Here is a 26,041-nt window from a genome sequence, read left to right as displayed (position 1 = left end):
ACTTGTGACTAGCGGCAAAGCTGGATAGGAAACAGCTTGCCCATTTCAGTAAATGTGGATAGCTGAGAATGAAACCATGACCAGTCCAAGCTTTCCGTGTCTAGAGAGACATGAACTCGTTTCCTGCACTGAAACGCCTTTATTTCCCACAATCTACTAGACTACCATCGCAACCAGCCACATTTTTATTTTGGGGTGACTGGTTTTTAGCCAAATGAGCTATTTACAGTGAAATTTCTGTTGAAATCAATAAAAAAAGAGATTCCTTTGGCAATGCAGTACCTCCTTATTCAAACTCACACTGATGAGAAATTCTCATCAGTCTTGTGGGCTGAAGGTATGTTCACACAGCAGCTTGTCTGAGTGGGTACAGCCTGTGCAGGCACATGCACGTTTGCTTTGTTGTGAGTTACTGAGAAGCCATTGACACACAAGGTGGGTGCATTTAGGATCAAGCTATACAGCAGTCAAATAAAGCATCTGCAATGTTGACTTCAAAACTGCTTTGAAGATAACAGGCTGAAGTGTGCACCTGCTTCTGCATAGTGTGGATGTGTGTGGTTAGACATAGATAAGGGGCTGGGGGTTGGAACTAGACGAACTTAAGGTCCTTTCTAACCCTAACTAGTCTATGATTCTATGTTTAAAAGGGTAGAGCTGGATGGGTGCTATGCAGATTCTGCCCAGCATCTACCAGTTAGTGCAATCAGTCTATTAACAGAAATCCTGTACCATACCTTGTAGTCAAGTAGGATTTCTTTGCCCAGGTATGTAAAATCCAAAGGAGACACATATTAGGAATCCCTTATCATAAGCATAGTTTAATGAGTGAAACCATGGTCAGAATGGAGAAAACTCTCAAAGGCAGAGCAAAACCAATGAAATATCATGTGTGTGGTGCTTAGTCAAAGAGTCATCTGTTGATGCACTCAACTGCATTTACAAACGTGTGTACTGGGGAGATGCACAGCTAACAGCATGGAGCGGCTGAAGCTCTACATTTCCCCAAAGAACACAGGCAATATGAACAGAAGAGCTGCAAGGATCCCCAAAGAGACTGGGCAAAGACGGTTTAAAAGAGTTTCCACTTGAATTCAGACCTGATGGCTTCTTGCTTAGACCACCAGATAAAGAAGCCTTCATAAATTCTGCTGTTAGGTGGAGAACTTCAATCTTTCCACCAAAGTAACTGAGGAACCATGTGTCTAAAAAATAGATGGTCAGTGATAAACTGAGTTCAAGCTGATCTGAAGACCTGAAGCCCCGGCATATTAACTTTATATTGTGAAGTAAAAACCAAAAGAAACCAAACTCAAACACTAAAAATAACACCCCAAAAACACTAAATGCAGAAGAATGTCAAATAATAAATTCCTATAGATGATCTTAGTTCAGCCTATATTCATTCCCCAGGCAATTATCCAAGTAAATAGTCTCTGTACCAGGCACTAAATGGGTTAAAATTACTTGGCCAGGAGGAGAAGTACTTGGTATGGCAGAATCTTGGGTCCCTCTGAGTTAACAGAGACTGGCAGCAGATGGATGATCTCTAGCGGCAGGACACAGGGAGGAGTGAAGAAAACTAGTCACAAGCACAAAACCCATAGCTTTATGCATGAAGTCCATATCCAAAAACAAATTTGAAGTCAGTGCAAGCTGCAGAGAATAGGTGCAATGTGCGTTGCTCACTAGTTCTACTAAGTAAGCAATCAATATATTTACTTCCTGGATAGAATACAATTTTGCTGTTGTGACAGTGCTACTTCTACTACTCTGTGAAGAAAAATGAGTCCATGGAGTAACATGATCCCTATCTGGTCAGAGCCTCCACTCTTAGAAAGATATTTATAAAGATAACTGAAAATCATAAAATCCAGACTTACTGAACATATGCAGTACACTAGAGCCAAGACATTCAGATGTAGAGTAAAATTCAGTGGCTAGTGATGAACCCAATCTATTTAACTTAGGTACTGCCAACTTATCTGGATGGTTTCAGTAGCATGCAGCACTTCTGCAGTCCTTACATGTAACAAAACAGAGCTCAGGAAGGATTAAAGCTTCTTGCTGAATTTCCTTTTGTTTGAATTGTTAAAGGAAACTAGAATCATAGAATCATAGAATAGTTAGGGTTGGAAAGGACCTTAGTATCATCCAGTTCCAACCCCCCTGCCATGGGCAGGGACACCTCGCTCTAAACCATATTACCCAAGGCCTCATCCAACCTGGCCTTGAACACTGCCAGGGATGGAGCATTCACAACCTCCCTGGGCAACCCATTCCAGTGTCTCACTACCCTCACAGGAAAGAATTTCCTCCTTATACCCAATCTAGACTTCCCCTGTTTAAGTTTGAAACCAATACCCCTTGTCCTGTCACTACAGTCCCTAATGAAGAGTCTATCCCCAGCATCCCTATAGGCCCCCTTCAGATACTGGAAGGCTACTATGAGGTCTCCACGCAGCCTTCTCTTCTCCAGGCTGAACAGCCCCAACTTTCTCAGCCTGTCTTCATATGGGAGGTGCTCCAGTCCCCTGATCATCCTCGTGTCCTCCTCTGGACTTGTTCTAACAGCTCCATGTCCTTTTTATGTTGAGGACACCAGAACTCCACACAATACTCCAAGTGAGCTCTCACGAGAGCAGAATAAAGGGGCAGGATCACCTCCTTTGACCTGCTATGCTGGTCACTCTCCTTTTGATGCAGCCCAGGATACGGTTCCTTTCTGGGCTGCAAGCACACACTGCCGGCTCATGATCATTTTCTCAAACTCTTTTTGTTTGTTTGTTTTTATGTTTGATGATCGTGCTTACCCAGGTATCTGGCTTTATGTCAGTTTTAGAAATGCAAATTCACCTCCTCCCAGAGTTCAGGTTCAGGCTAACCAGCAGATAACTATGACAAGTTGCAGCTCTATTATATCTCGTTAGCTATGGGGAAAGGAGAGAAGAAAGGAAGGTGGGAGCCATGAGGAATGGCACTGACTTCCAGACAGAAGTGAAAATAAGTTATAGCGATAACGCATGGTACTGCAAACTTACAGCTTGGCTAGGAATTTTCTGTGTACTGTATAGGATAACATGAGAAGTTGAGAGAAACAGAAGCAGTGCATCTCTTTCCTGGGAAGCTCTTTAAGTTAAATCATGGCAAAACCGACTTAAAGGAATATTCTATTTTTTTTTACTATTGTGGTTTATTAGTGGGAGATTAATGAGAAGAGTTTGAAGCAGAAGATTAATGTGGTCTATTCTTATAACCTCTCTCCTCATAAATCTCCCGTTATTGCATATGCATTAAGCAGCATGTTGCTTCACCTTCTCTGAGACACAAGTCCACCAACAACTCTCTTTCATTTTTTTTATTGTACTTCTCAGAGGCAAATATTTTACTAAAAGCATCCCTACTCCTCTCCAAACTGACATCCTGTTCCCCTCCATCAGCACCTTAGGCACCACTAATGAACAGAGAAGCCAAGAAGGAAAAAAACCCCAGAAACTCATGGAAATATCCTCTTTGGATCAACTTCTGATCGGAGCTTACAGATATTTAAATACAATTGCTGAAATAAAGTGAAACAATGCAAAATTAATAAGATAAGCTTTTGATTTTTGCTTCTACATCACAGGTAAGTTTTGTATTTAGTTTCCTTTTTGTCTTGGGAGAAATAGAAAGTATTTTCTTTCAATTCTCTATCTCTTGGTTTGAAGTTTGATGAGCCTCCACCACCTCAGCTGTCAAAGGAAATGCATCCAGAAGAGGTAGATCTAACAGCCTGTGTGAACTCATAGGTACTGTGGCTCAGCTTCAGGAAGGAGTTCATATTACAGACCAAACACATGGCCGGGTGGACACTGAGCTTTCTAAACACCTCAACATTATGCACAGCTTGCTTTCCCACTGCATGCCTGGGAGAAGAAGAAATATTAGCTGGTATTCAATGCTATACAAAGATGAAGAACAAGCTAGATTAAGTGATTTATTCAGGGTCACTCAGGACATCTCTAGTTGAATCAGAAACAGAGCTTCATTACCTGGAGCCCTGCTCCAGTTAACAGTTGCATCAGCCCAAGTGTCAGACTACAATTTCACCCTACGGAATAAGAAAATCAGCTCTCCTGAATACACCCTATCAGAAATGTTGTCCCTTATACAAAATTGCAAGAGATTCACAAGTTTCCTATGTGCACAGGGGCCAGAACAACCCTTCCAAATGCTGCCCTAAAATATTACTGTGTAAAATTAGTTAGTACAAAGCTGTAATAGCAGAAAAGGAGGAAGGAGAAGGGCTGTTCTTGAAAGTTTTTCCTCATTATGCAAATACAGAGTCCAAAGATTTTCCCAGGGAATTGTTGTGTTAAATAGCCACAGTTGTAAATGGTGAATTCATAAATGAATACAAATGTGTAGCTGTCATAACTGGCAGATGACACTTCCTGAAGGATAAACTTGTACTCTTCCCCAGCGAAGGCAGCATGCAAGAGTTGTATCTCCTGAGACTTCTAATGTACAAATTCTTTGGCAATTCTTCCTAAGGCGGAACTGTTTTTAATTTAGAAGACGTCAACCTACTTGTACTAGTGGGAGAAATTAATAAGCCAAGGATGCAGGTCGGCTGTACTGTAATGCTGAGTAGATACGTCTCCATTAATTGCAGTATTGTCTGTGCTCACTTAAAAGCTGTTCTGTCTCGGAGCTTGATCCTATTGCTTTTGCTCAGATAAAATTCATGCAAGCTTCTAACACCTTTTCTGCTTCTGACCCCTCAGGGATGTGTTTTTTTCATGTCTGCATACATCACATGCTGGACCACATATTTCTTCTATCTGTATAGCACAGTTATGAATAGAGATAATCATATGTTCTCTACCAGTAAGCTTCATTGTGCTTATCTGTCTCGGATATTTAGAAAGTGTCTGGGTTGTAAGCACATTTTTGAGCTAATATTTTCTCCTGTCTGTTCTAAGCAGCCACCTACACGGTGAATTATTGGAGCATCAGTTGGTCCTCCGAAGAAGCCAACTCTGTACCCTGTCCAGATGTGGGCACTTCACACTGCCTGAATACAGCCCTGGGAGTCTTGATGAAGGGAATACACGAATTCTGGGATAAAAAAGATGACTTATCAATTCCACATATTATCAATTAAATCCACATATTAATTCTCATATCATAGCCTAGTAATTTTCTGCCAATTTTCTGACCCTTCTCCATTGTAACTCATTTAAAGGCCCTATTCAGAACACAGGGGGCATTTACTGGAGTTATGAAAGACTGTCCTCCTGCAACAGCATGGAGGAGAATTTTGGTCTAAAGGGCTAGATGCAGTGTTTAAACTTGCAGGTATCCTAGCAGGTTTACAGTGTGTGCGCGTACATGAGAGTAACAAATTCCTCCAGTTTTCCCCATTCACTTCTCTTCATGATTATTCCACCCATATTATACTCTGGACTGACTTTTTCCTCACATTCAGTAACTCTATTCACACTATTAAGGGAACGATGCTCTTTAAATACCAGACACATACTATGTACAATTAGACTTCCTAAATCTAACATTAGGGTAATAAAAGCTTGCCAGAATTAATGCTGTGCTCTCCATACATAACCTATGTAGACGTTTCTAAATAAAAGTGAATTAAAAAAATAGATAAATCTTTCATTCTTTGGTGAAATTCTGTACAGTTCAGCACAATCCCAGGCAATGGGCATGGGCATTTTTTGCAGTGATTGCTTTTCTTTCTGAACAGGGAGGAAGTCTTCCCCTGTGTACAAAAGCAGCAGATATTAAATTTTGGATGGTGCATAAATTTAGGAGCAGAATTAAGAAGGTGCACTAACATCAGAAATTTGCAAGAGGTTTTGTTTAGCAAGCGAGTAGCTTCTACTAGCTTAAGTATCCTTAAGAGTAGTTTGAGCAACTGGAAAACATGCTATGTGAGGTTGCAACCAACTATTTTAGTAGGATTTAAATGTTATATATTTTTTGTAAACTGAGGTTGAATTGTGATTTCTAGTCACATTTTAGTTCTAGTCAGGGAAACTACCCCAGATGTGCACTGATATCAATAACATAACTTTCTCTTTGGTTGTTTAGTTGCATAAATGCTGGCAGCATTTTGGGGGGGGAACCATGTTATAGCATAAGCTTCTGCATATTATGAATAAAAGGCTCTTATAGAACATCCTTATTTTTGCTGTAAGCTCCATGAATTAATGGGAAGTTAGTATTTAGTGAAAATGAATATTATCCTCATTAGAAAAAGGACCAGGTCTGCAACTGTTACGAGCATCAGAGGGAATTTCATACTCCTAAGCATGAGCTTACCATTGACTTCAAATTGCACCCTTTTATAAGCCTGAAGTATAGTGTGGCCTAGTATTTGATACAACAGAAGATCAAGACTCAGATGTTTCACTGAATTATTTATGATGTGGGGCAGATACACCTGCTTTCCCTGCCTTTCTCACTTCACACTCTTTGTATGTCACTCTTTTTCAACAGGAAACTTCTTGATGGAGACTTCTTTCTTTATGCACAATACTTAACAGCAAAAAATCCCTCAGTTTCAAGCAGAGAGCCTAAACCAGCAATATCAACAACAAACAACATGTACTCCACAGTACAAATGGCAGCAAAATAAAATATAGAAAAGCAATGAGGAAGCAGATTAATTTGAAATATTTAAGGTTCAGAAAATTTGATGATTCAGTCTAATTGGGAACATTAAACAAACTATATTCAAGGGATATGCTCCTGGCACGCTGTAAAAGCCTTCTTCGTCCCCATTTTAAAATGAGAAATATGGTTAATTAAATTTACTTGCTAAACAGCTTGTATTACAACAGTGGAAAATGACAGATGTCTTTCATAAAATTAGTCATATCGTGGTAATTTTCCCCTCTCCCCTAAACACTGTGTGATTGTGGACATATTTTCTCCTGTTAAAAAGCTATCTATCTGTTGTAATTGCTAACAAATTCAATGTAAAAATGTTCTGAACGAAAAGGTGTTTTGCATGAAATGTAGAAAAGTTTTTTTTGTGACACATTTTTCTCATTGCAACTTTATTCTGCAGGCTGTTAGCTGCTTGCAGAATACTGCATAATTTTAAAGGCTTATAGTTATAAAGGCCAATCATGTAATAATTCATTTGGTATTCATTGAGAGACCTTTAATCATGATGGATTAATTTATTATAAATGCGGATATAATATGTTATTTCATAATATCACCACTGTAATTTAGCAATTAAACAGTCTGTTATTATTTCAATCACTGCCCAGATCTGTATCATGATACAATGTTTTGCTCCACGGTGAATTATTTTACATTACATATAGGACAATGGATTTTTTTTTTAAGAATAAACCTCTGGGGAAGCAGAAATACATAAGATAATACTTTGTTCTGATATTCTTCTTTGTCTCTGAGGTGATTCATCCTAAATGCTTTGAGCCAGCTAGTCAGAGGCTTGAAGTGATTACAAACCTGATCCAGAGCTTGCTGAAGTCACTCAGCGTCCTGGACCCTATTGTGAATGAGGTAGGGAAAGGAAAAAGATGCAAAGAGGACAGAAATCAGGCGGGTACACCAATTAAGTGCATCTGGGGTAACAAGTAGAATGGATCAGGTACAACATTGAAAGCTGAGTGAGACTCCATTAGTGGTAACCTGTACTCCTGGGCAGACAAATACAGGGCTTTCCAAAGGGCCTTGGATGAGTCCGTTAGACCCACATTCTTGGACTGTGCTCTTGCATAAGCCTTTGGACACTTTCAACTCAGAAGGGTAACTGGGGAGCATTTATTCTGATCTGATTTTACCAGTGTCAGATGTCTAAACATTACAGTGATCTGCATAGAATGACCCCAGAGACAACCTGGCTCAGAAGCATCATTTCCATATTACAGATGAGCAAACTTGTATTTTTTGGCAGAGAGATATCTTGCTTTGGTACCTACAGTAAGTGTTGGAAAGATAAAAGTTAGAATCCCTGGAAAATGATATTCAACACTTTCGCTTTGTTCTAACCACTTGGCCTCATTTCTTTCTCCAGCATGTGCTGTTGTCAGGTTTGAATTGACCCTATAACAGCATATAACTGCACCACAGATTCTAAAGATTCTGGGTTTTCTGTTTGGTTTTTTGTTTGAGAGGAGAAAAGGTAGCAAAAGTTGCCAGGTCTGTACCTCTGATTGGGCACTAGAGAACAAACTGATCTCTTAATTTGACTCATTTTTTAAACTCCCTTTATCGACATTTAAGTAACTGATCCTTCTCCATCATTGTTGGCTGTCTTTGTTCCTGCCTGTCAAGAGCTTGCTAAATTAAGATTCACAACACAAGACAGTTTTCATATGAACCCAAAAGGAGTCAATATGTTTACTTAGATAAATGGTTATTTTACAAAGTAGTGTAAAATGCATAATTTTCTGTGGTATATAAAGCCATGAAGCACAATCCATCATGAGTGACTCATTTAATCTCTGATGTATCACTGGATGCCTTCTTCAAAGAGCAATCTGGAATGAGTGTTTCATATTAGGAGATCTGGAAAAAAGCTGCACAGAGAGCAAGTGAAGGGATCCAAATCAGAATTATGATAATGTATAGTCGATCATATGATAGAGATCACCAAATCTTCCGGTGTATCATCCTTCCTGTCCAGGATTCACCCCTTCAACAGCATTTTCTGCTGCTTTTCCTTCTCATATTTGGACTGGATAACAGAGCTATCTGCAACTGGAGATGAAGAGCATTTTTATGGCCTAAGAAATCTACTAGAACCAATGGTTTTAATCTCTCCTTGGCTACAGAATCAAAGCCAAGTTCTCTGCAGGTGTAAATGGGATCTGCTCCACTGCCTTAGGTGGAGTTTCACTCATTTACACCATTAAAGAATTTGGCACTAAGGATGTTGAGATCAAAAGGTTCCAATTGGCAAAGGGATGTGCAGAAGAGAATCTGGAAAACGTTCTGGGAAGACTTATCTGTCTTGTGGAAAGGAGACTCATTTTTCCTCAGCGGAGTCTGGTATGGGTAAATCCAAATTATATTAAATTTTGGACATCTGACCCTGCTAATTCTAAACTGGCTAGATATGTAGGAAGCCTGCCAAAACCCTGCAGTAGGAAACCACGGTGATGTGGTCCTCTGTCTACATTTTCATGTCATTGTACCATATACAAATATTATGGGTTTATTTTCCACTGACATAACACTTTTTGCTGGTCTGTATTTTTTGTTTAATAAAACCAGGACTGGAACATGTCCTGCCATTGTTTCTTGCACAACACGTACCAAAATTGCAGTAATATTAGTAGATGTGTCCGCACGATGCAACCTGCTGCATTGCCAGAGATAATTTTCACCTAAACTGGAGTTCTTGCATCTGAAATAAAGCCTTTGCCATTATTGTTTCAGAAAGAACTAAGAAAGGTCTGTTTATTTGTTTATAATCATTTTGGGGACTATGGGAAGCAGTGAAATATCAAGACTCAATTAGAAAAATTATCTGAACTGACATTTCAAGTGAGTAGAATAACACAACACCCACTCCCTCACCCCCTCCTGCTCTGTTAAATGTATGCAACTCACTTTTCCAAAGGGACAGCATCAGCATATTTATGCTTTTATGTCTTTGGATGCCTGTTCAGAATCCAACTTGCTCCTGGACAAGGCGGTCTTGATGAGTACCCAGTGTGTTTATTTGGATGGATACAGGTGTGCTTGATCTGAAAGCCAGTTCTGCTCCAGCAGCCCTCATCAGGTCTCATTAGGTCAGTACCAACAGCCAGCCTTCTTTCGTTTAAGGAAAGCAGAAAACATGCTTGTCTTTGCCCACCACAGGTAACAGAAGGATTCTGTGCTAGGGTTGCACCAGGTTAGATCACATATCTATCCAGTTCACTGTCCTGTCTCCATCAGTGAGGAATAGATGCTTAAAGCAGCCTTTAAAAATAAAGCTATCCTCTAGAATGTCAAGGTTTAAGCATGTCTTGTAGATATATCCATACACTGAATTTTCATTACATAGCATTCTACTTTTACATTTGAAAAGGTCCTACTTAATCTATACAGTCACCTGGTAGCAATTACTCTCATTTCCTCTTTTCAGGTCCTCTATAACAGGGTTGTCAAGGTATGAAACTGCACCAGTTCAGATCAGAGAACGTGAGCACTCCGAAGAGGGGAGTCTCTGCTCTGTGTTTCCATTAGTTATATCTATACTAATAAAGAATTCAAGGCCAGGGTTGAGGCTTAAGCACTGTTGCCTGATCATTCATACATAGATCTTTAGTTGACAGTGTGGAGTTTTGGGCTGTTACGACTGACACTTCCCTTCAAATCATTCAAGCTTGGGTTGAGGTACAGCAGGTACCAAGAGCAAGTTTGGAAGCTGTCATTTCTGTCTGGGGTTGCACGGAATGTGTGAAGATGAACTTGAGTCGTGCCATGCCAACACGCCTTGAAGCTATAGGATGGTCCTTGACTGTTCCCCAGTACTGGCATAATCATAGAGGCATGGCAACAGGTAAGGTACTGACAACACAGTAACATGAACCACTATCATCAGGACTTTCAAAACCTGTTTTATTACCTTCTTGAGGACAAGTTTTCCTACCCAAGAAAATTAATTTTAAGACAGTGAATGAACCTCCATAAAGAAAGTTGGAGGCATGAGGGATCTTTCATGTTAAGAAGTTCCCCAAACTAGCTTTACAGCATTTGAAAGTTAGTTCCTTTTGAAGTGCTTCCTGTCCCACTTCAATGTTATTTAGTTGGTCCTAATGTATTTTGTGAAAACTAAGCAGAGATACACATTTATATAAGACAAATCACTGGTAGGGATCTAGGGATCATAGATTACCATTTTTGTTCTAGCAAAAAGTCAGTAGCTACAGCACAAAAGTACATTCTTTTACTATTGAAAGAGAAGGACAGAAAGAAATATAAACTATGAAAATGTTTCTCTGTTTGTGATGGCCAGTTTGTCTTCACATACAGAAGAGGTTGATTATCCTTGCTCTAAATTACACAGATTTTTGTTTAGATAGACACATCAACTGATGGTATTTCCATGCTTTTCCAAAAGGTGATATCTGCGGGGTAGATTATGAAATGTCCTGAAAGTCAAGAAAATGTATTTGAAAAAAAGGAGCACACAGACAGAGTATTGCCTTTCAGAAAATCACTTTATTGGGTTAGTTGAACTCAGAACTTGCAATTCTGCTGCAAAGAAGCTGCATCTGGGTCTTTGTACGTCAGCAGTTAGAAGTGGGAAAATTTCCAATGCAAAGGTATGGTATAGAGCAACATAGAGGTCTAATGCTCATTTTCTTTATTATCTTGACTGCTATCTGTCTGCACAAAACTTTGAATACTGCATCTGTATAAGCAAGTTTGAAACCTCTAAATCAGGACAGGAGGCTTTCCTGCAAGAATACAGTTAACCTGTACTACAGCCTTACAGAATATCACTATCCCTAGTGTAGGAATTCCTGGATAAAATGATTTTGTCTGTGTTATGCAAAGGGTTGTACAAGTTGGATCAGTAACTTCTATCATCCTTAAAGATCAGTCAGGCTCTAGAGACCAATATTTGCCATTCTGAGGCAGATGCTCAGCAGACTTCAAGGGGTCACTGTGATTTATGTTACCAGAAGGTCTGGCAGGCTTATAGGCTTCAGTCTTTTCCAGGAAAATAAAATTGAAACGAGCAGCAATGCAAAACCCCTACATTTTAGTGCAGTTCTGATGTGGGTGTAAATACCCTTGTGTGCCCAAAACAAATGGTTGGTGGGTTTATTAAAGTGTGTCCGTTTTTTCTGGGTTTATTCATTTATTAATAAAGACTTCAGCTGTTGCGGAGCCTTTATCCTACCCTAACAGGAGCTCCTGGCTTCATAACTTCACTGGAGCAACCCAAATGATGAATATGAGTTGAAGAATAGAAGCCAAATCCTCCTAGGCGCTGCCTATTTGTACTTGCCAGGAAAATTATGGCCAGTCGCATGAGCAGGAGATGGAAAGTAGCCACCTCTGTTTTGGCACTTCTCAAAGTCCACTGAGGCCACTGAACAAGCCTTTCATACTTGGACCTACATCAGTACTTTCTGAAGCTCGATACAGGAATTGGGGGGCAGCAGAGACTGTTTATTTATGAGTTACTTAGCAGTCCCTGATGCAGCAGTTGCCATAATGCATAGCCTTGATGCAGCTTATTCATACTCCTGGCAAGAATTATCCTCATGGGGAGCTGTGCTTTCGCATGGTGCTGGCCAGAATGCGAGCATACTTTACTGCTTCTCTTGCAGAGTATGAGTATATTCACTCTGGGGGCAGTTTTAGCATTTGGCTCTATGCCTGGACATCATTACTATTGGGCACTTACACTGAACACAATCATGCTGACCAAAATCTGTACTGAAAAGATTACATTCTCCCAAAGCAATATTTTCGATCTGGCTCTCATGCTTCTGACAGTGGGAAACTTTTGGAAACACCATAGGCAGTGCTTGCTGTAAACAGCATTACCTGAAAAACCTGGTGAATATCACAGGTTTCGTGAAAGCAAGACAATGCAGAAATATGGTACCCTCTAGTTAAAATGGGATGAGCTGAAGTGAAGCAGCTAAACAATATGTGCTCCACATGGCATGAAAGCACAAACTTCTTTCAAGCAGCCCTTCTAAGAAGGCACCTGGTTAGAGAGTTCAGGGCAAACTGCTTTGAATACAGAGAATATTTTCCTGCTTAGACTGCAAACAGTTTTACTTTTTATAAACTGAAATATGTTTATCTACTTAGAAATGGGACTGATAATCAGAGCAATACTGTGTGAGAGAGTTCCCTGAATCTAAAAGGGGAGGGAGATTTGTGTTTCAAGCTACAAGTATTCCTATGCATATCACAATTGCAGTCAAGTGTTTTATTATACCTGGGCATAAAGAAGTATAAGGCAGCTAAAATTCTGGGTACAAATCTGAATATTACCACATTTCTGTCATCTCAAAGTGTTGGATTTTTAGAAACTCCTTGTTAGTTTGCTTTTCAAAGGGGATTGGCTGAAAAACATACGAGGATACTCCAGCAAGAAAAACCTTTAATTACTTGCTGGACTTTAAGCATTTCTGTGGTTGCAGTGGCTTCTATGGGACTGTTCCCATACCATAGTCTTAAGCACGTCATTAAGGGCTTTACTGGATCAGTGCCTGAACAACCAGTGCAGAATTCTACCGAATGCACATTATGTTAGGGACCAATTGTAAGCTCATGAAAATGAACAGAAAGGATCCAGCAGGTGCTGGATCAAGCCTTTTCTTGGGACTTTCATCAGAGAAACCACATTGTCTCTTGTTTACTCTTTTGCAGATCACTGGGTTCCCAGACTTTAAGTCATTGATTACCTCGAATCATCGATGAAATTAGAGATTTGCCATTGATTTAAATGGGTACGGATAGACATGAGCAAACAAAAAGCAGAATATGTACAACTTGTGATTCTGGGTATGGGCTACTTAAAAAGCAAACAAGAAAGCAGGCATGCTCATCAATTCATGGACACAGAATAGCCCCTGTTTTAGAGCACTGTGTGTGCCAAGCAATGTGTTTGATAATGTACATTGCATTTCTTTGGAACAGCGCTCAATAAGACTTTTACCCTCCCTCCCTTTCCCTCAATGCCCAGACTAATAAATCTCCCATTTGTCTCACCTGTAGTTACAATAAGGCTGTTCTCAACAGTGTTAACATCTGCCATGGCGATTCTTCTGGGGTGAGAAAAGCAGAACATTTTCATTGCTCGTTCATTTGTGAACACTAGTTAAGTAAAGCTGTCACTTGTGTCCAATTATGGGTGAGGATTTTATAGCACAGTCTCCTTCCTAAAGCTAAACTGACACGGCCAAGGCCCATTTTATAGGCATTCTTAAATTCTTCCCAGCCATATTTAAAATCCCTGTGCTCTGAGATGGCAGGTGCCATGTGTTTTCATAGCTACATTAACAAATGCAATTTTGTGGCAACTCCACCATGCCAGTGAAGCAATAAATTTCTGTAATCTCTGTGGCTAAGAATTTCACACAGGACTTTGCTGGGAATAGGTAAAGCCCGTTAGTACAGGAGGACGATGAAGATGAAATTAAAATACCTTTACAGTAAAGGCCAAAAGGAAAAGGAATTAAGTCTGGGTTGTTTTTGTTTGCTGCTGGAGCAATGAAACGTGTCAGAGGGATATGCTGAAATAGACAAAAAACTTCACCGGGGTCACCCAGCCTATTCTGCTTTTCCAGTGACTGCCACAAATTTAGGTGAGAAGAGATAATCTGGCTTACACAAAGGCTAACATACACTAATCCTAAAGCATAACCGGGATGCAAATATTTATGAATCTCTTTTCCAAGCACTTACTCCCTGTTACAGTGGGGATAATTGTCCTCACAAATCTTTTTGCCAGTTTACAGAGATGATAGCCAAAACTTTTGTAGTTCCTAGCATGCGCAAGTCTCAATGGTGTACCTGCACACCAGTTGTTAGATGTTTTGATCACAAGATCTGCATTTACCAGCATGAGCTTTCCTAGCATGCTGGAACTGAGACACCTCAGTTACTCAGGGCTGCCAAAGACCCCCCTCAGCTTCAGCATTACAGCCACCATGAAGGATGAGTGCATGTTGCATTGCGTGTAGAGCCAGAGGGTCTTTGTAGGGTGGAAGGATCATTGGCTTAACCTGCTCCAGAAAGGGTTCTATGCTGAAAAATGGGGCAAATATCACTTTGTCCCCTCCCCAGCTCTTTACCAGACTTCTCAGGCCTCCCCAGTGGGTCTCAGGGGTACTATTGCCATGGGACTGTTTTACAAATGCAGGCAGAGCCAGGACTGGGTCTCTGATGTTCAACAGATCCTGTGACAGCTGTTAGATTTTGCAACAGGGAATCTCAATTACTAGAAGCAAGCAGATGAAAAACAGCAGTTACATCCTGCACAAATTCGTGTATTATTGCTTTTCTGACCTGTCATTTCAATAGATTTTTCCCAGGTTTCCTATAAAATCTTGTGAGTTATAGATCCAGGAACTGGATCTTCTGAAAAGTAAAGAAAACAAGCTGCTCAGGGTGCAATACCAGCCAGGGAGAGTACTGCATTATAAACTGCTCACAGACTTCTCCAGCAGAAACCACTGCCACTGGTTTTACCACAGGGTTTTGGGCAAAGCCCCTAAAGAGCACAGATCAGACAAGAAAACATATTTGAATGCTCATAGTTTGTTGTGAGACAGAAGTGTTTTAAAAGTTACACTTAGCAGCTCCCTCAATCTCTTAAGACTTCACGCAAGCAAGCAATGTTGGGGGAGATCAGTTCACACACTTCTGCACTGTGTGGCTGCACTGAAGCCAAAGAGACTATTCAGATTGGCCCTTTGAAGTCAGTGGAGTTTTGTCATTGATTTTGAGAGGCCCAGGATTTCGTTTGCGGTATGTAAGGTTAAGCATGTGTATAAATCCTTGAAAGATCAAGGCTTAAATGTGTAAACCTGTTCAGCAAGAATACCCAGTCTTTAATGCCTTGTGAATGTGGTCTCTCTTAATGCGTGACATGGCTAGGCTGCTATTGCTCTTCACTCAAATGTAAAAGCTTCGTTTAATATGCATATGTCCTTCATAATTGTCAGTGACTTAGGATAGAGCAAGAGAAAGACGTTAGCAAAGCTGCTTATTAATGGAGTTCCTATGGAAAACTTTGACTGCATCAGATTGATTAAGAGCCACTATTAATCTATGCTTCTGTCTCTTGTTATCCAAAACGCAGGCAACAGGCCTTCAGGATTGTTCACTGTGTCAGTGGCTTGTACAGTGCTTATACAGTAATTGCTGAAGATAACAAATGTATAAGAGATCACATCCTGGGTTCAGAGCTCTTTTTTTATGTAGCAATTATATTGCATATTACAATGTTTTCTGCATGCTTCAAAATCCATCCACTGTCCTTAGAATCATAGAATCACAGAATAGTTAGGGCTGGAAAGGACCTTAAGATCATCCAGTTCCAACCGCCCTGCCATGGGCAGGGACACCTCACACTAAACCATCTCACCCAAGACCTTGTCCAACCTGGCCTTGAACACTGCCAGGGATGGAGCATTCACAACCTCCCTGGGCAACCCATTCCAGTGCCTCACCACCCTAACAGGAAAATATTTCCTCCTTATATCCAATCTAAACTTCCCCTGTTTAAGTTTTAACCCCTTACCCCTAGTTCTGTCACTACAGCCCCTAATGAAGAGTCCCTCCTCAGCATCCCTATAGGCCCCTTCAGATACTGGAAGGCTGCTCTGAGGTCTCCCCGCAGCCTTCTCTTCTCCAGGCTGAACAGCCCCAACTTTCTCAGCCTATCTTCATATGGGAGGTGCTCCAGTCCCCTGATCATCCTCAAGCCCCTCCTTTGGACTTGTTCCAACAGTTCCATGTCCTTGTCTGAATAAAAACCATTTCTGCAAAACACTGCAGAACTTGGGTTCACAATAGAATTACCTCAGCCAAGCACTGGAACAGGCTGCAAAGGTCAGTGGTGGTGTCACCATTCTTGGAAGTATTTAAAAAACATGTAGACATGGTTCTTGGGGCATGGTTTGGTGGTGGACTTGGTAGTGCTGTGTTAATGGTTGGACTCAATGATCTTAAAGGTCTTTTCCAACTTAAACAATGTCTTACAATGAACCATTTTATATTTAAATGAATTTTAGAATACTGTTTCTCTACCTTAAACGAAACCTACACTTAATCTTTAGGGTGATGAAGGCTACTTAAGTGAAGAAATGAATCCTAAGGGAGAGCATGTTTGTCCGATATAGTGTGTCCATATCACTGAATGTCTTAGCTGTCTTGTGAGATCTGATGTCTCTGACAGCCATATAGTGTATTTTATGTACGTGTTAAAATATATTTATGTGCTGACACAGTTACTTTTGAAATTAATCAGTTTTTCTTTGAAGATTAACCTGACTGTGATGCTGCTTACGGTCATTCTTAGGTACCTTTTCCTCTAGAATTTGTGAACAAGGATGCTCCAAAACTGGCTCTCTCTGCCCCTTGTGACTCTGTTTAAGTGGGTTGTGAGCCCGCCAGCATCACCCACAACCCTTCATGGCGTGTACTCGGGCACGAAAGCAAACACTTGGGGCCAGGCACAGGGCCAAGAGGACACAGCTAGCCCCTCCACATATGGCCACGTGAGACATGGGGATGAGGTACACAGTTATATCTGCGAGCCAGGGATCTCATTGCATCAGATACTTTTAGCACTGTAAATGCACCCTTAGCTGTATGTATTTAGGAAGCCAAATTGTCTGTCTGGAAGCTTTCGAATGCACACAGCCTCCTCTGGATGAAGGAACTTACATCTGGAACATCAACTCATTAAAACAGTGCTGTCTAAATTAGGTAGACTTCATCATACTCATGGAGTTTCCTGACTTTTAGATCTTTTAAAGCATTGTAGCATAACTGTTAAATGCCAATGGTTTGCTAAGTAGAACAAATAAACCAATTGCAGCACCTCCTTTTCCTAGATCAGTTCAGCCTAATAAAAGTAACCATGAGGATTAATTATACAATTAAATACAAGATTAATCGTACATTAAACACACTGCCTGGAATGACAGCAATCCCCCAGCAGTTCTTGAGGACTAATGATATAAGTGGGTGACATTACCCTGTCTATGCAATCCAGCCCTAACTTTACTATCATTAGACTTGTTTTAAGACCACTGTCTAGTATACGAGGCTCAGTAAATCAATACCACTATGGCTACTTTTCAAGGTATGTAATTTACAGAGTTTTAAGTCCTCTGTCTTAATGAAGTAGTTACAAGAGAAGCCAAGCAGCTGAGGAAAAGATGCCTAAATTAAGCAGTACAACAGTAAGGTAATGAAGAGAATTTGAGGAGTAGAGGTAGCTAAATGATCTGAGTCTTGAATATGGTGTCCTTCTCTGGGATTCAGAGAAAATAGATGTTTAAAATAGGTCAGGTAAACCACTCTCTGAAAGTGCCTGCTTTTTCCCTCTGACTATAATGGCACCCCAAGGTGGGTAACTCAGATGTAGGTGTCTACAGTACAGGTATCTAAATTTGGATGAGATGAAGCCTACCATGGTGCTCAAATGCTTGGAGAGTTCACACTGAGAAAGCAAGTTAAAAAAAAATACATATGCAGAGCTTTGTGGTTGCTCCTCCTTTGTTATTATAGAGTCATAGAATAGTTAGGGTTGGAAAGGATCTTAAGATCATCCAGTTCCAAACCCCTGCCATGGGCAGGGACACTATACTAAATCATCTCACCCAAGGCTTTGTCCAACCTGGCCTTGAACACTGCCAGGGATGGAGCATTCACAACCTCCCTGGGCAACCCATTCCAGTGCCTCACCACCCTCACAGGAAAGAATTTCCTTCTTATATGCAATCTAAACTTCCCCTGTTTAAGTTTTAACCCATTACCCCTTGTCCTGTCACTACAGTCCCTAATGAAGAGTCCCTCCCCAGCATCCCTATAGGCCCCCTTCAGATACTGGAAGGCTGCTCTGAGGTCTCCATGAGACTTCTCTTCTTCAGGCTGAACAGCCCCAACTTTCTCAGCCTATCTTCATACAGGAGGTTCTCCAGTCCCCTGATCATCCTCGTGGCCCTCCTCTGGACTTGTTCCAACAGATCCATGTCCTTTTTATGTTGAGGACACCAGAACTCCACACAATACTTCAGGTGAGGTCTCAAGAAAGATGGTGAGTGCCTTTAACACAGTGAGTAGGAAAGATGTGGCTACAAAAGCTTTTGGAGTACATTAGCCTTAGGATGGGAGTGAAGTTACCAGCCTCCACAGGTCATGGGGCATGAAAAGCAACCAAGGAGGAATTTGTTTAATAATTATAGTCTAGAACTGAGTTCTCTGGGATTCTCCTTCTCTTTTCACTTTGTTTGATTCTTCCTAATATTTGACTGTTTACCTTGATAGAATGTTTATTTATATTCTTACTTAATATCTTCTTACAAAGACCTGTAGCAAGAGGACAAGGGGAATGGCTTTAAACTGAAAGAAGGGAGATTTAGATTAGACATTAGGAAGAAGTTCTTCCCTGTGAGGGTGCTGAGGCGCTGGCACAGGGTGCCCAGAGAAGCTGTGGCTGCCCCATCCCTGGCAGTGTTGAAGGCCAGGCTGGACACAGGGGCTTGGAGCAAGCTGCTCCAGTAGAAGGGGTCCCTGCCCGTGGTAGGGGTTGGAACTGGATGAGCTTTAAGTTCCCTTCCAACACAAACCATTCTGTGATTCTGTGGTCTAGTGACCTAATAAATACTGTGTCCTCTATTGCCTTAGAAGTGATGAAAGTAATTAGGAAGTATTAGATTATTTTTAGGGTTTCCTTTATCCTGCACAGGGCTAGCAGTCCCAACAAGTGCAGCAAACAATCACCAGGAGATGAAGGATGTGTGACTGGCTGCCAGGCCTGTGGAATGAGTGTGTCTTAGAAATCGTTGGCTCAATATGTTGTCAATCGGCTAGAAAGGGAGGACCAGAAACTTGGGGACATTCTGAGCCAGGTATAGAGGTATGTCTTCCTTTGGTGATGTAGAACTTCAAGAGTGGTTCTTGACAAAAGAGGACCATAGCTAATGTGTTAAATCAAATGGAAACACAGCAAGTCCCTTATGATGTCATTTATAATTTGCTGTTAGAAGAGAAATGTAAAAGTCTTTTATTAGTAAAGTGAATAAAAAAATCCTCACAGGTTAAAATCTGAGCATTTTTACATGACTCCATGATGCTTTGATACTTCGATTCAGTTGACCAGAAATGAAACACTAAAAAATAATTCCATGCAGGGAAAGAGGGAAAATATTCTCAAGTACTTCTCCAGAGTCCTGAGAAAAGTCTGAGAATCTGCCCTCTCTCAGGAGAAAGAAGCTGATGGAATCCCACCATTATTGCCAAAGTCTGTGATTCACCCCAATTTTCCTTGCTGCACTCAACTCAGATTTGCAGTGACTGTATGTGGCGAGTTAGAGATGTGGAAGAAATACAGAATTATGCCAGATTTTTCCTGTAAAGAAAATTTATAGCTAAGTTATCAAAGTATCTAATTATAAAATTCCTTTAATATTTCATTAATAGGAGGGGAGGGAAGATGCCAAAACTTATGGCATTTCACTACTAAGATTACAGGTTGATTTCTGAGTGGATGACAGGGTCCTAAAAATAAAACTCATAATTTTATAGTACATTCCTCTAGTAATGATAGAAGTTCTTTGTGCATAATAGCACCATTTCTATTCAGGAATCTTGTTAACAGTTGTAAACTCAGATTATCATTTTTATTAGCCTAGTGTTTTCTTATTTCTGTGTTACTGACAGGAAATTACAGCAAGGGTTTTTTGTTACAATGAATGCATTTCTATTCAACTAGAAATTTCCAAGCCCTGGGTAGAAGACAGTATTTCTAGAAGCCAACAGCAATTTAAAGTGCACAGATTAATTAAGAATATATACATTTAAAGGCTAAACTCAAAGAGAAAGTAGACTGGTAGATTGGGTTGGTGTGGTGGGGTTTTTTAAAGGTGCAGATTTGGGGGTTTTATACATTGTGACTTAAGGAACAAATTCTTGTCAGCAAACTTAGCATCTAAACTTGGCTGTATGATGTTTTCATGTTCCTCATAACAGTAACTTTGACATCACCTCTGTGACCGAATACCCCTGGTTGCATTCAGGCTCTACTCCATGCAGCCTTGCTCATTCATTGCTGAGGTGTCCACCATGGGCAGTGGGAATCAACCACGATGGACTTCTCATGGCTTTGGGTGGTTAGAAAGATCAAATGAGAATATTGGTAGCTGTTTTCCCCCACTAGGCCACTTGAGCCTTGTAAAGGCAGTGTTTCTAGGAGAATGTGGGACTATAGCTGCATAATTTACTGTCAACAGCCTACAGTTTATTCATATTACATCAGATACGCTTCTAACTGTCAGTTGATACTGAGTGAATAAAAACTTATTTCCATAACAAGAACACTGAATTCAATCCTTTTCTTCTTTGGTTATAAATGGATGGGAGTTTAGGATTACAAGGGACAAAGCCTAATTTTCTGGGCCCTGCAGACCTTGGTGTTGGGGCGGGGGAAGGCAAGTTGTCAGGGTAAAAGCAAGATGTGAGAGCTACAATGACCTCATTTCACAAGACACCAGGCTTTTCTGCACAAGAGAAATAAACCTTAGAAGTATTGCAGTGCTTCAAACTGAGGCTGGAATGGGGGGTGATGAACTCCTGCAAGTGCAGCGCCCTTAACCCTGTGCCCTAACAAAGTTGTTGTGAAAGAATGTGATTTTCCATATGGCACTGGCACGTCCTCTCCTCCTCTCCAGGGAGTCTGTGTTTAATTCCTGACTGCTCCTCATCAATCCTCTCCTTGCACAACGTTGCTCCTGTGATCACATTATGCATTTGGCATGTCAGACCATCGAGTATGGAAAGTCTGATGTATGGAAAGTCTGATGTATCAATCTGCAGATGAATAATTTCAGGACACTTTTACATATATTAAGAACAACAGTTTTCAAGGAGTTAGAGAACTGAATCACACCATTTTTCTAACTCTACCAGATTTCTCTCAAAAAATCCCTTATTTTGTTCAGAAAGTTTTCCTCAGCATGACAACAAACCTGTAAACAACCAACTGTAAGAGCAGTGTGTATTCTAAATACTTCAGTAGAAGCCTACATGATCCAGTCTTAAGTGCAACAACAACTAATTGCAGTTAGATAAAGAGAGTTCAACAATCATAAGATCCAGTTCTGCTAGTACTCAGCAATTTCCTCTGAAATACAGGACAAGCTCAGCCTTCCTGTTGATTTCAGTAGGTATCGTTGCATTTAGCACTTGGCAGAACTACATTCAGAAAGCCTGAGAAAAAAAATTCACCTGATAAGTTTTATAAGGGTAAACACAAAGCAAAAGCAAAACACCTCTCATTTTCTTAAAAAAATAAACCAATAAAATAATACAATAATAATATATTAATGACAGAAAAGACTATAAAGGAGACATTGGGAATAAGGGGACTTGTAAGGCAGGAACGGCAACAAATGGTAATACAGATCTGGCTGTATCTGTCAGGCTTGTATTCACAGGAAACTATCCACAGCATTAGACCCATTCTTCACAAAAGCAATGCTTGGTATTTCATCTCAAAGTTTGTCAGTTACTTGCAATTAGCTACTACAATAGTATGACAAGATATGAAGTGGAACATCCCTTCCCCTCTTTCTCCAGAAGAACAATGCGAGGGACAGGAAGAACTTTACCCAGCACTGGAAAACAATAAATCCTGGGTACACTGATCCCACTCGATGCGAGATGCAAGATATTTATTTATTTCTTCAAAAAGTTTCTGTGTTGCACTTCCCTACCTAGTAAACAGCTGAACAGGCAGAATGACACCCAAGACCGTCTCCTCCACCCCCATCTCCACCCCCATCATATCAGCGCTTCAGGCAACGTTCAGAGAGAAAAAGAAAAAAAATCACATGCACAAAAACCCCCAACTCAAGTTATCTTTCCTGATAGGAGCATGGAACAGTAACCAAAAAACAATCAAGTCCTCATTGTCATAGTGCGACAATCACAGCACTGCTTCTGTTGAACAAATAGTCAATTCGCAGATAAAAGCATCATGAGGACAGACACGAAAGCTGTTATTATCCATTTTAAGTAATAGGAGAAGGTCGCATATCAAGCAGTTACACCTTTTCATTACATCCTAACCCTCCACAGCAGGGGAACCACACTTATGACTGCGTTAGATATACAAAAGCTTTCAGCTCCAAAAAGGAAAAGAAAAAATGGGGAAAGGGGGGAAAAAATATAATTAAATTCATCTTACCAGCACGTTGCAGCGCCAACTTGCTTGAAGGAATGTTGCCTTTACAGGTTTCTCTTTTAATTATCCTGGAAGCAGAAGAGGGAGGGGGGGAAAGAAGACGACGAAGCAGGGTTGTTAAATTAGCATGTGCGAGAATCTTTTCAGTTTGTCGCAGAGTAGAAAAACACCACAAAAAAAAAAGGGGGGGGGGGAATAAAAAAATTAAAAAAAAGAAGAAGAAAGGGCACGCAAAGAAAGAAAAAAAAATCAACAAAAGAAAAAGAACGCTCAGTAATTTAAATTTGCTGTCAGTTCAGGCAGCATCGCTCTGTCCCGCCCCTCTTCCCACTGGGTTCTACTACCTGCAGGGCTGCAACTGACAGCTACTGTGCAAACAAAAAAAAAGGCAAAAAGCATGCTGGGACCATGCTGTCTGCTGTCTGAGTCTCTCTCCACTTGTGATGACTGAAAATCATTAGTGGAAAGGTTCTGTTGTTGTTTGCTGGGATTTTCAAGTTGGGTTCTTCGCATGAAATTGAATTTATTTTTAATTGAGGTGACACAGCACGTGACAGAAACTGGTGGCTCCGTTTCTCAGCTCTCCTCAGAATGGGAAGTGACCTGAACAGATTGATTTTAATAGTGGGCTATATGTGGAATATACACAGATGTTTACCATGCTGCACTTTGCAGGCACGCACTCAGCCCCTTCCTGTTATACTGTGTGTAAAAATGCTTGCTTGAATGGAAAGTCGGGAGAGCATTTCAGCAGAAAGCAGTTAAAACTCTGGCACTCAGAAAAGTTGCCGGTGTTGGTTGTGCTCTGCTTTTAAGTTTTCCTTCTCAACTTTTTCAAATCGTTTTTGAGAACAAAAAGTAACGGGAGTCAGAGGCATAATGAACAACTGGCACAGCACTCACGTAGAAACAGTCACAGTACATAAAAGGCAATGTTTTTAACCAGATGTTTAAAACCAGTTTTGAAAGCCTGTGCTGGTGACTATTAGCAGGCTGCATCCATCATATGAGTGTGAAATATTTGATGAAAACTAACAAGAAAAACAAGTAGAAGAGCTGTAAATGCTTTTTTTTTAATAGCTATTTTAATTGTTGCTAACAGGCTTTTAGCAACAGGGCTAAAATCATCCTTTCAAAACAAAGAGAAGCATAATCTATAATTTCTAACTATAAATGTATTCACCAAAATATAGTTTCTACCTAATTATGAAATAAAATTAAAAGAGTGAAATGATGCTTTTCCTTAATACTTTAGTAGTAATTGCTTGGATCATGCCACAGTAAATATGCAACATTTGTATTCAGTTATTGCTCTACTTATGTGTGTAACCATAAAATAAAAAGCTGAAATGTTTAAACTTAATTAAATCAATCTCTGCTTTACTTGAAGTTTGCCATTTACATCGGAAGAGACGCATGCTGAACATGCCTGCCATAGACAGCTGGCTTCTAAATTTTTATAAACTCTACAGAAGCTAGTTGCTCCTATGCCTACATCCCGTGTTATAGCCTTTATTCATGGATGTAGACCTTATAGGGTGAGTCCTGGCATCAGGAGTTGCACAACAGGGCTCAAGATGTACGGTCTGCCCTACAGCCCTATTAAGGCTTCTGATCATGAACAGCCAATCATGTTAAATTGGTACCATAGTCAACATTTAAGTTGTTTTTCTTCTCTTTCGAAGCCTCCAGATGCTTTTAAGAAGTGACCACCTGAATCCATTTCTATGGGTGGTAGAAGTCATTCCATAAACGAGGTTTCAATCAGCATGGCTGAGAACTGTTTCTTTGCAAAGTTTGCCACAGACTCATTCTGTCTACAGGAATTTTTGCTACTTCCTGTGGGTTCAGTCTCAGTACAGAGGGAAAAGACTGAATAGAAGGTTATGTTAAAAATGGAAATGCAAATACATAAGGACAGTGAATATGATTTGGAAGAGGTGCGTCAGTAAATTCCACAAGTAATCACAGCAAAAAAAATGCAGCCTTTTTTCCACTAGAATTTGCTCTCATTTGCACTTGTGTGCCTTTAAAGCTCTATTTTCATACTAGTAAAATGCTTTAGTATGTGTTTTTATCCAAGTTCAGTGTCTCCTGGCTCCCTGTCCTTTGTTTTAACCACAAGACTTTCCTTCTTTTTGATCCTTGTTAGGAAGAAAAATGGTAAATGGTCAAAAATATGTTCTTGCTGATTTGATAGCATTTAATCCTTATTTCGATATCTTCGTGCACACATAGACACACCTGCTCAATTTCAAAATTCCTTTAAATCCAACTAACTTATTATCCTCTTCTATCTCCTTGCAAAAGTCAAGGGTGTCCTGTTTTTAATGCACTTGGCATTTTAGACAATGCACTCAGACCTTCAAAAGACAAATAATTGAACTTTGCCTTTGATGGAATACAGTAGTGCACTAAATAACAAAACCTAAAAAAGCTCGGTTCAGCAAGGAGCTACAGTCAAGAAGCCAATTTGACTAATTGTTGAAAAAATGCACAAAAACGCATAAAATCAAACATTTATAAAAACATCTTCCTTGTGCTATTGTAAAGCAAGCTGTTAATAACAACCTTTGCTCCTGTAATGTAGGACACTAGAAAACACAAGCACAAACACTGAGGTGTTTAGAAGAGCACAGAGACACCTGAATGTCCAATTGAAGTCAGTCGACAATTCCTGCATTTTAGGGTTTTAACGATGCTGTATCTGACTATTAACCATTTGGTGCATCTGTTGCAATCTAATTTTGATTAAGAGTCATAGGCACTGGACTGCAGTTAAGTACTATGGGAAAGAATACTTTCTTGGTGGTTTTATAGTCAATTTTTACTGATTAGTTAGATTTAAGAAGCAGTAATTAATGGAAGCATTTCACTATACAATGCAACAGAAAGTATCTAATTAACCTTTGTATCGTTAACAAAATACAATGGAGTGAAGCATTTTCTGGTCTTGTTTTACGAACATTTTTGCCTTTAACTTCAGTAGAGTTCATACTGACTGGTTTGTTTTGTTCTTTGTTTTGTTCTCTTTTTCATGTCATTGACCATCAAGGAGTAACCCCTAAAAACAGCGAAACCATTTCATTTTCAATCCTTTTTCAAACAAACAAACAA

General features: G+C 40.1%; 1 long non-coding RNA gene across 2 annotated transcripts in view; it reads right to left on the bottom strand.

Annotated features, from left to right (window-relative positions):
- The window catches only part of LOC133208370 (uncharacterized), a 39,996-nt gene extending 16,895 nt beyond the window's left edge, over positions 1 to 23,101 (bottom strand). For both annotated transcript variants that reach the window (XR_009724341.1, XR_009724340.1), the window contains exon 1: positions 22,928 to 23,101. This is a non-coding gene — a long non-coding RNA (uncharacterized LOC133208370). The remainder of the gene's footprint in view (positions 1 to 22,927) is intronic.
- Positions 23,102 to 26,041: the final 2,940 nt, after the last annotated feature.

The sequence above is a fragment of the Neopsephotus bourkii genome, unplaced genomic scaffold (genome assembly GCF_033783945.1).
Source record: "Neopsephotus bourkii isolate Nb327-2 ecotype Australia unplaced genomic scaffold, CSIRO-AGI_Nbou_v1 NB_266, whole genome shotgun sequence".
Taxonomy (NCBI): domain Eukaryota; kingdom Metazoa; phylum Chordata; class Aves; order Psittaciformes; family Psittacidae; genus Neopsephotus; species Neopsephotus bourkii.
This window is presented reverse-complemented; position numbering and strand designations above follow the sequence as displayed.